Source organism: Nomascus leucogenys, chromosome 15, assembly GCF_006542625.1.
Source record: "Nomascus leucogenys isolate Asia chromosome 15, Asia_NLE_v1, whole genome shotgun sequence".
Taxonomy (NCBI): domain Eukaryota; kingdom Metazoa; phylum Chordata; class Mammalia; order Primates; family Hylobatidae; genus Nomascus; species Nomascus leucogenys.
The window spans coordinates 65,005,010-65,015,272 of NC_044395.1; the positions used below are offsets into that span (position 1 = coordinate 65,005,010).

Below are 10,263 nucleotides of genomic sequence, written 5' to 3' on the forward strand. Positions count from 1 at the left end.
TTTTCTACCCAGAAAAGTGATGGATATCCTGAAATGTGGTCAAAACGTTTACAACTCCAGGCAACTGTCAACTTTAAGACTATCTGAAAGACTATGCAAGCTTCCCAAGACATTTCCAATTTGCTGCTAACTCCAGACACAAATGGGAAGTAGTTTTTCCTTTCCACTTCATTAAGCTCCTTTGTATCAAAGCCAGCAAAGAGCAAAAACAATAAATATTTGTTAGATGAATGGACTAGTATAGTACTTCCCACTTTACAAAGCATTTTTTCATACATCCTCTCATTTAATCTTCACAAAAATACTAGAAGACGCAGGGATTATCACACACAGTTAAACTGAGTGAAAATTTTTGCCCTAGATAAGAAAAGAGGGCTGGGAAAGGAGGCTGGGTGGAATTCCAGGAAGAAGAGATTAATTAGCCAAGTGTAACCTAATAACATATCCCAACAAAACTATCTGGAACCTTCTGTTTTACAGTATCCTCCCTAGGATAGATCTTTGATCAAGCCATTCCCTTGGTTAGAACATCATATCCTCTCTAAGGCCGGGCACAGTGGCTCAACGTCTGTAATCCCAGCACTTTGGGAGGCTGAGGTGGGAGGATCACCTGAGGTCAGTAGTTTGAGATCAGCCTGGCCAATATGGTGAAACCCTGTCTCTACTAAAAATACAAACATTAGCCAGAAGCGGTGACGCACACTTGTAATCCCCGCTACTCGAGAGACTGAGGTAGGAGAGTTGCTTGAACCTGGGAGGCGGAGGTTGCAGTGAGCCAAGATCATGCCACTGCATTCTAGCCTGGGTAACAGAGCAAGATGCTGTCTCAAACAAACAAAAAAAGAACATCATACCCTCTCTAAAAATCATATCTTCTTTTCTTCCTAAAAATTGTTGCTCAAGCCTCACCTGCTTTCACAAGACTGCCACACACCCTTAAACTCTTTATTAGTATAAAAACACTTTAAAGGCCAGACACGGTGGCTCATGTCTGTAATCCCAGCACTCTGGGAGGCTCAGACGGGCAGATCACGAGGTCAAGAGATCGAGACCATCCTGGCCAACATGGTGAAACCCCATCTCTACTGAAAATACAAAAATTAGCTGGGCATGGTGGTGTGTGCCTCTAGTCCCAGCTACTTGGGAGGCTGAGGCAGGAGAATCACTTGAATCCGGGAGGAGGAGGTTGCGGTGAGCCGAGATCGGGCCACTGCACTCCAGCCTGGCGAAAGAGCCAGACTCCATCTCAAAAAAATAAAAGTTTACTTCCCCTCCTCATTTCCAACCCCAATTACGTAAACTAGTATCTCTCAGCTGCTTTTAGTTATGCAATATATTTGTTATTATACCTGCCACCTGAGTGTTTTACCTGTTTGCTGCTCTGGGTAAAAAAAAGACTTTGCTCACTGGGTGTAAATTAATTTTAAATAGTCCATAGCATCTTACATAGCTCCTTCCTAACAGCACTGAGCAGCATTTTTTCATCCCCTTAACATAACCCTAATCATTTTAGAGGGAAGAGTATATTAGCTTTGGTGTGAGACGTCTGTGTTTAAAACTCTCTGTCACTTGGCTAGGCGCGGTGACCCACACCTGTAATCCCAGCACTTTGGGAGGCCAAGGCTGGTGGATCACCTGAGCTCAGGAGTTCAAGCCCAGCCTGGCCAACATGGTGAAACCCCCTCTACTAACAATACAAAAATTAGCCTACAAGCCTGTAATCCCAGCTACTCAGGAGGCTGAGGCAGGAGAATTGCTTGAACCTGGGAGATGGAGGTTGCTGTGGGCCCAGATCGCGCCACTGCACTACAGCCTCGGTGACAAGAGTGAAACTCTGTCTCCAAAAATAAATAAATAAATAAAATTCTAAAATGAAAGAATATATACCTACTAAGAATCACTGTATAAGGCTGGGCACAGTGGCTCACGCATGTAATCTCACCACTTTGGGAGGCCCAAAGTGGGCGGATCACCTGAGGTCGGGAGTTCAAGACCAGCCTGAGGAGCATGGAGAAACCCTGTCTCTACTAAAAATACATAATTAGCCAGTTGTCGTGGCGCATGCCTGTCATCCCAGCTACTTGGGAAGCTGAGGCAGGAGAATCGCTTGAACCCAGGAGGCAGAGATTGCAGTGAGCCGAGATTGTGCCACTGCACTCCAGCCTGGGTAACAAGAGCGAAACTCCAACTCAAAAAAACTTGTTAATTATCATCGTTGTGACTCTTAAAATGTAAAGTTAATTCAAAATAAAAAGTTAAAAAAGTAAAAAATTCCTCTGCCACTAGCTACTGTAAGTCATAATATTCAATCTCTCAGACCTCAATTTCTACATCTGAACAATAGGGATTGTACAGCCTACACCAAAAGACTGGTAGGAGGACAAAGTTGCCTCAAACTAGAGCTCCTCAAAAGCAGCATTTTGTTTAGTTTTTCAACAGGTATTTTACAGGTATTTATAATTTAAAAAGTGTAGTAAATGTCCCCTCACTCTAAACTTTGGTTCGATGGCTAGCTAGAATGCCATAATTTCTTATTTCTCAATGCTTAAGTGTCATCCACTGATCACTGAGCACAAACATAAAGCACCATGCAAACAAAAACAAATCCCATCCCTGCACAAACACAATATATTGAGATTACTATGATCACTCAACCTCTTCCATCTATCTCACATCTCTATCTTTACTCCCAACTATCCATCTTTTTAATTTACAAATTCATTTACCTATTTCTTTTTTTTTTTTTTTTTTTTGGTTTTTGTTTTGAGACAAGGTCTCACTCTGTTGCCCAGGCTGGAATGCAGTAGCATGATCATGGCTCACTGCAGCCTGGACTTCCTGGGTTCAAGTGATCCTCCCACTTTAGCCTCCCAAGTAGCTGAGACCACAGGCATGTGCCACTATGTTGCCCAGGCTGGTCTCTAACTCTTGGACTCAAGCCGTCTTCCTGCTTTGGCCTCCTAAAGTGCAGGGATTATAGGTGAGCCCCTGTGCCAGGCTCATTTACTTTTTTTTTTTTTTTTTTTGAGACAGAGTCTTGCTCTGTTGCCAGGCTGGAGTGCAGTGGCATGATCTCGGTGCACTGCAACCTCTGCCTCCTGGGTTCAAGCAATTTCCCTGCCTCAGCCTCCCGAGAAGATGGGACTACAGGCACCCACCACCACACCTGGTTAATTTTTTGTAGTTTAGTAGAGATGAGGTTTCACCATGTTGGCCAGGATGGTCTCGATCTCCTGATCTTGTGATCCGCCCGCCTCAGCCTCCCAAAGTGCTAGGATTACAGGCGTGAGCCACGGCACACAGCCCCATTTACCTAGTAAGCTCTGTGTCAAACGAAGTAAAATTAAACAAAGATGTGAAGTGATGAGTGACTGTAACATTTACTGAGGATGAAGTGTTCCCTTCATGAACAGACCAGCCCTAATTCAGGTGCTCAATTCTTCTCCCCTTGACCAATGATTTTAAAATATTTTTTAGCCATGAAACCCGACATATAAAACAGACATAAGCAGAAGCCGCTCTGGCTGAAGTGAAGAGGGAGTAGGTACAGTAGAACCCCACCAGCTCTGCCCTATGAAGCAGCTTAGGGCTCTATGAACCAATGTGAAATATTGTTCTAGATTAGTGGTTCTCAAAGTGCGACCCAAAGACCCCTAAAAGTCCCCAACCCTTCTTCCAGGGGTTCGATGAAATCAAAACCATTTTCACAGTAAAACTAAAACACTTTGCCTTTTTTCTTTACTGTTCTGACCTCTGTGCTGAGGTGCAAAATCAATGGTGTGCAAAAATGCTGGAAACTCAGCATGAATCAAAGCAACAACCCCAAATGGTGCTGAACTAACATTCACTGAATTCTTCACTGTCACCCATTTACAATATAAAAACTTCCACTTTCACTTAAAAGGGTCCTTAATGAAGCAGCAAAAATTATTAGTTGTATTATTTCTCAACACTATAGCACAATTATTATTTATTTATTTATTTTTTTTTCTGAGACAGAGTCTCGCTCTGTCACCCAGGCTGGAGTGCAGTGGCGCCATCTCCGCTCACTGCAAGCTCTGCCTCCCGGGTTCACACCATTCTCCTGCCTCAGCCTCCCGAGCAGCTGGGACTACAGGCGCCCACCACCGCGCCCGGCTAATTTTTTGTGGTTTTTTTTTCTTTTTTTTTTAGTAGAGACGGGGTTTCACCGTGTTAGCCAGGATGGTCTCGATCTCCTGACCTCATGATCCACCTGCCTTGGCCTTCCAAAGTGCTGGGATTACAGGCATGAGCCACCGCACCCAGCCAACACAATTATTCTTAATTCGGTGTTGGGAAATACTCAAAAACTTCTGCTTACTGAAATACAAAGGATATCAAGGGGCAAACCACCTGTGATTATTTTTGAAAGCTAAATGTAGTTGTTCTTCTCATGGAACACCATTTTAATTTTTTTTTTTTTTTTTTTTGACACAGAATCTCGCTCTGTTGCCCAGGTTGGAGCGAAGTGGCGCAATCTCGGCTCACTGAAAGCTCTGCCTCCCGGGTTCATGCCATTCTCCTGCCTCAACCTCCCGAGTAAGTGGGATTACAGGTGCCCACCACCACACTTGGCTAATTTTTTTTTGTATTTTTAGTACAGACAGGTTTTGACCGTGTTAGCCAGGATGGTCTTGATCTCCTGACCTTGTGATCCGCCCCCCTCAGCCTCCCAAAGTGCTGGAATTACAGGCGTGAACCACTGCGCCCAGCCCGCCATTTTAATTTCAAAGAATGATTGACAAACTATGGTTATTAAGATTTGGTACTGGCCGGGCATGGTGGCTCACACCTGTAATCCTAGCAGTTTGGGAGGCCGAGGCGGGTGGATCACTTGAGGTCAGGAGTTCAAAACCAGCCTGGCCAACATGGTGAAACCTCGTCTCTACTAAAAATACAAAAAATTCCCCAGGCATGGTGGTGGACGCCTGTAATCCCAGCTACTTGGGAGGCGGAGAGAGGAGAATCACTGGAACCCAGGAGGCGGAGGTTGCAGTGAGTTGAGATCCCATCATTGTACTCCAGCCTGGGGGAAAGAGCGAGACTTCGTCTCAAAAAAAAAAGAAAGGCCGGGCATGGTGGCTCATGCCTATAATCCCAGCACTTTGGGAGGCCGAGGCAGGCAGATCACAAGGTCAGGAGTTCAAGACCAGCCTGACCAACATGATGAAACCCTGTCTCTACTAAAAATACAAAAATTAGCCAGGTGTGGTAGCACCTACCTGTAATCCCAGCTACTCAGGAGGTTGAGGCAGGAGAATTGCTTGAACCCAGGAGGCGAGGTTATAGTGACTGAGATCACGCCACTGCACTCCAGCCTAGGCGACAGAGTGAGACTACGTCTAAAAAAAAAAAAAAAAAAAACTGATACAAAAATTGGAATTCTAAAAATATGTATTCACCACTATCAGGTTGTAAGCTTCTCAATTCTTAAAAAGACTTATCTGATGAGATGGGTGGAAAAAGAAACAATTGTATAATTAAATTTGTCAACATTTGGAAGATCTGGGCCAGGCCAATGGGGCTCATGCCTGTAATCCCAGCTCTTTAGGAGGCCAAGACGGGAAGATCACTTAAGGTCAGGAGTTCCAGACCAGCCATGATCAACATGTTGAAACCCCATCTCTACAAAAAATACAAAAGTTAGCCAGGTGTGGTGGTGCACACCTGTAGACCCAACTACTCAGGAGGCTGAGGCATGAGAATCGCCTGAACCCAGAATGCAGAGGTTACAGTGAGCCAAGATTGTGCCACAACACTCCAGCCCGGGTGACAAAGCGAGACTCTGTCTCAAAAACAAAAAAACGAACAAACAAAACAACAACAAAAAAAGATCTGCATAACTCAATCAATTTCAAAATCAACATCCATCATGTTATAAAATCATAAAAGTGTAAAGGTCCATTCAAAGTACAACACAGACCAATGGTTTTTAATACAACAGAGTACAAAAGTTCAATGACACAGTTTCAGATTCCATACTGTAATGAACCTTTAAAAAGGTTTGAGGCCGGGAGTGGTGGCTCATGTCCGAAATCCCAGCACTTTGGGAGGCCAAGGCAGGTGGATCACTTGAGGCCAGAAGTTCAAACCCAACATGGCGAAACCCCGTCTCTACTAAAAATACAAAAAATTAGCCCAGCGTGGTGATGTGCACCTGTAGTCCCAGCAACTCAGGAGGCTGAGGCAGGAGAATCGCTTGAACCTGGGAGGTGGAGGTTGGCGTAGGGTGAGATAGCGCCACTGCACTCCAACTTGGGCGACGGAGCAAGACTCCATCTCAAAAAAAAAAAAACAAATAAAAAGGTTTGAGTGTGGTGTCAAAGAACAGAATTATCTGAAAAGGCTATTAAAAATACTCCTCTCTTTTCCAACTATGTATCTGTATGAGGCTAGATTGTCTTCATATACTTCAACCAAAACAACATAGCATGTGTCAGAATGCAAAGACTGGTACATGTAGAGGTCTTCTTTTTTTTTATGATATGGAGTCTTGCTCTGTCACCCAGGATGAAGCACAGTGGTGCAATCTGCGCTTACTGCAACCTCTGCCTCCCAGGTTAAAGCGATTCTCTGCCTCAGCCTCCCAAGTAGCTGGGACTACAGGTGCGTGTCACTGTGCCCAACTAATTTTTGTATTTTTAGTAGATTCAGGGTTTCACCATGTTGGCCAGGCTGGTCTTAAACTCCTAAACTTGTGATCCACCCGCTTCAGCCTCCCAAAGTGCTGGGATTACAGGTGTAAGCCACCATGCCCGGCCAGCTACCGCTATATTTTTAAGAATTTTTCTTTCCTTACTAAAAAAAACTACAAGTATTTCCCATTACACTGAATTAAGTACAAATTCTTCAATGTGGTAATTATGGCTGGGCATGGTGGCTCACGCCTGTAATCCCAGCACTTTGGGAGGCCGAAGCAGGTTCCAGATCAGCCTGGCCAACATGGTGAAACCCTGTCTCTACTAAAAATACAAAATTAGCTGGGCGTGGTGGCATGCACCTGTAATCCAGCTACTTGGGAGGCTGAGGCAAGAGAATTGCTTGAACCCAGGAGGCAGAGGTTGCGGTGAGCCAAGATCACATCATTGCACTCCAGCCTGGGCAACGAGAGCGAAACTCTGTCTCAAAAAAAAAAAAATAATAATAATAATACATTTATAATATTTTCAATAAGTAGTAGTCTCAATCAAGGGCAATTCTGACAATTTCTTCAGACATTCCTGATTGTTAACAACCTGCAGAGGACGTGTTAAGGGTATCTAATGGGTAGAGATAGGAATGTTGCTATAATATCCTACAATATACAAGAGCCCCCACGATAATTATCTGGCCCAAAGTCTCAAAAGTTCGAAAGCTGAGAAACCTTTCTCTAGAGCCATACTGTGCTAAATACTTAGGGTCAATTTCAAACAAAAAGAATGCACCAAGTTCTCAGGAAACGTTTACCTACCTTGCCTCTAACACGTACTGTTTTGTTTTGTTTCTTTTCTTTTTTTTTTCTTGAGTGAGCATCTCCCTGTCGCCCAGGCTGGAGTGCAGTATTTTCCAAGTTAACTACCACCACACAAATCATATTACAAGAAAATAATATAATTTTTTCAAAGCTGTAAATTTAGCTCCTTAACTACTTGCTCGTAGTTATCCAGGACCTAGTAGACATAAACAAAGTCAGGTACCAGCTGGGCACAGTGACTCATACCTGTAATCCCAGCACTTTGGGAGGCCGAGGTGGGGGATGGCTTGAGCCCAGGAATTCAATACCAGCCTGGGCAACATAGCAAAACCCTGTCTCTACCCAAAAAATACAAAAAAAATTAGCTGGGTATGGTGGTGCACACCGGTGGTCCCAGCTACTTGGGAGGCTGAGGTGGGAGGACTGTTTAAGCCCAGGAGGTAGAGGCTGCTGTGAACCGAGATTGCCCCACTGCACTCTAGCCTGGGTGATAGAGTGAGACCCTATCTCATTAAATAAATAAATAAACAAATAAATGTCAGGTATCAAAGTATCGTATAACATATAAACAGCAGGAACCATCTTATCTGGGCCCCATATTTCAGGAGCCTCTCTATTGACTACTGTTAGGTATAACTCCTCCATATTTGTCTATTCATTCAAGTAAACACACTTACTGAGGGCCTACTATGTGGCAAGCAACTGGACAACAAAGATAAGATGAAAATATTTTACCAGCCTAATAAAAGCTAAAAATGGTATGTGCTATAAATATAAGTTATCAAATAAGTGTCATGGAAGCTTGCAGAGAAGAGAATGCCAAGAAAAGCTTCCCAGAAGAGGGTGATGCTTGAACTGAGAAAATGTCACGGAAAACATATCCTGTTCACGCTTTACTATTTAGACTACGGTTCCCTTCTGCACTACTAGGTTTGAGTTTATGCTTTGTCATCTACACAAGAGCAAAGTAACACTCTTACTGATGTGAACAGAACCAAGTGTCAACTAATTCAATTTCATCAAATCTGAAGAGTCAAAAATAATAATTTTACCCAAGTATTTCCCAGTACCTGTATCTTGTCCAAACTCTAGTTTTGGTTTTTAAATACCCTAACATCCTCCACCAGGTAAACATACTGTAATCCAGTTAACTCGAGTTTCTTTTTGAATTTATAATACCATCACAGGGAATGATCACCGCTCTTTTCTCTCTTTATTCCAGTTAGCTTCTTCTTCCAAAACGGAGTTTTCTTTTCTCACCTTATCCTACTATAATACTTCACTTTGAATTCTGTACCTGAAAGGAGCCATGAGTTCCGAGGTACAACTACTACAAACGGACTCCTGCCTGGCTTTCTAAGTCTTGTCAATATTTCCTGCTTTCTATTCCAGTACTGTTATAAATCCCTAACTGATTCTGAGTCCTCATCAGCTGACACAAGTCAAAAAATTCAGATTTAGAAAGGGAAACAATGGCTTGTAGTTTTATCGATTTGTTTCCGATATATAACAACGCTGACATTCTTTAACCATCTTCTAAGTTTAGTTCTCAAGGTCTAGGTTAGGGTACCACTAACGGAGCTTCCACCTTACCCGTGAACAGAGCTGGTAGCAACTAAATGGAAAATGCTGTGAAGACTACATCTACGTCTAGCTACCTAACGTCCATGCCGCACCGACCTCCTAAAGGGAATTCTTAATAATGGGAAACTGAAATATCCAGGGAGGGTGAGGTAGTAGAAAAATTTTTAGACTGTCAAAGATCTGGCATTTGCTAATCCTGCCTGTTACTCCGGGCCTCGGTTTCCCCATCTACAAAACTGATGTAAGGTAGGGGGATTGACTTAATTTCTAAAGTCCTTATGGCTACAGTAATCCAGAAACTTAATCTTTCTCCTCATCTGGCTTTACAGTGAACACGTGGGAATCTAGAAAAGAACTTTTTGCTCCACCGAACTGACTCCTATTCTCAGATATTATCTTAAAAATCTCACAAACTTCGGACTCACTCTAATCCTCGGGGTGCCCACTTCCCTTATGGAGAAGCCATGGCAAATAAAGCCCAGCCCCACATGACGGTCAAGGAAGCGCAGGGCAGACCTTATTCAGGGTCTCAAGGCACTGACCCCGGAAAGGCCAGCCCACCGTGGGGTCTTTACACCACTGAATGAATGAGTACAACCAGACAGACGCCCACTCGCGTGGGCAGCAACTGGAGACCTCCAGGCCTAGACCCCACTGATGTCCATTCTCTCCCAGGGCCTCCAAAGTCGGGCGTCCCGGCCTCCGGTCCCCCGGGACCTGAGCCCCGCCCCTCTCTCAGGCCAGAAGGTGGGCGCCGCGGCGCGAGACTTCGAAGCGGAGAGGCCCTGGGACGCCCCGCGCGTCCGCCCGCCCGGAAGGGAGGAAAAACCTGCCGGTCTCGGCAGCTACAACTCGGGCTCCCGACTTACCGCGATTCGGTGGGGAAGGGGAAGTGTCAGGAGCCCGGGCCCAGGCCCGTCTGCCACCCGCCGCTCACGGAGCGGCGCGCGGCCCCCACGAAACCGTCGCCGCCGACGCTACCACCACTGCTACCGACCGCCGCTTCGGGCGCAGCGCGCAGAGGGCCCGACTGCGTCACACGCCGCCCGGCGTCAGAGGCTCGTTGCGGGAGCTCCGCCCTCGCCATCCGCGAATTGGTGAACGCGGCCGCCACTCTGGGTCGACCCTGTTATTCATTGGGCAATGCGTCTTTTGAAACCGAACGTGAGGGGGGAAGGGGCGAGAGGGAAGAGGAGGGGCACAAG

General features: G+C 45.1%; 1 protein-coding gene across 3 annotated transcripts in view; it reads right to left on the reverse strand.

Annotated features, from left to right (window-relative positions):
• The window catches only part of NUP98 (nucleoporin 98), a 126,105-nt gene extending 115,854 nt beyond the window's left edge, over positions 1-10,251 (reverse strand). For all 3 annotated transcript variants that reach the window (XM_030794632.1, XM_030794630.1, XM_030794631.1), the window contains exon 1: positions 9,928-10,251. The gene's annotated coding sequence lies outside the window, so the exon portion shown is untranslated. The remainder of the gene's footprint in view (positions 1-9,927) is intronic.
• Between the last annotated feature and the right edge of the window lie 12 nt (positions 10,252-10,263).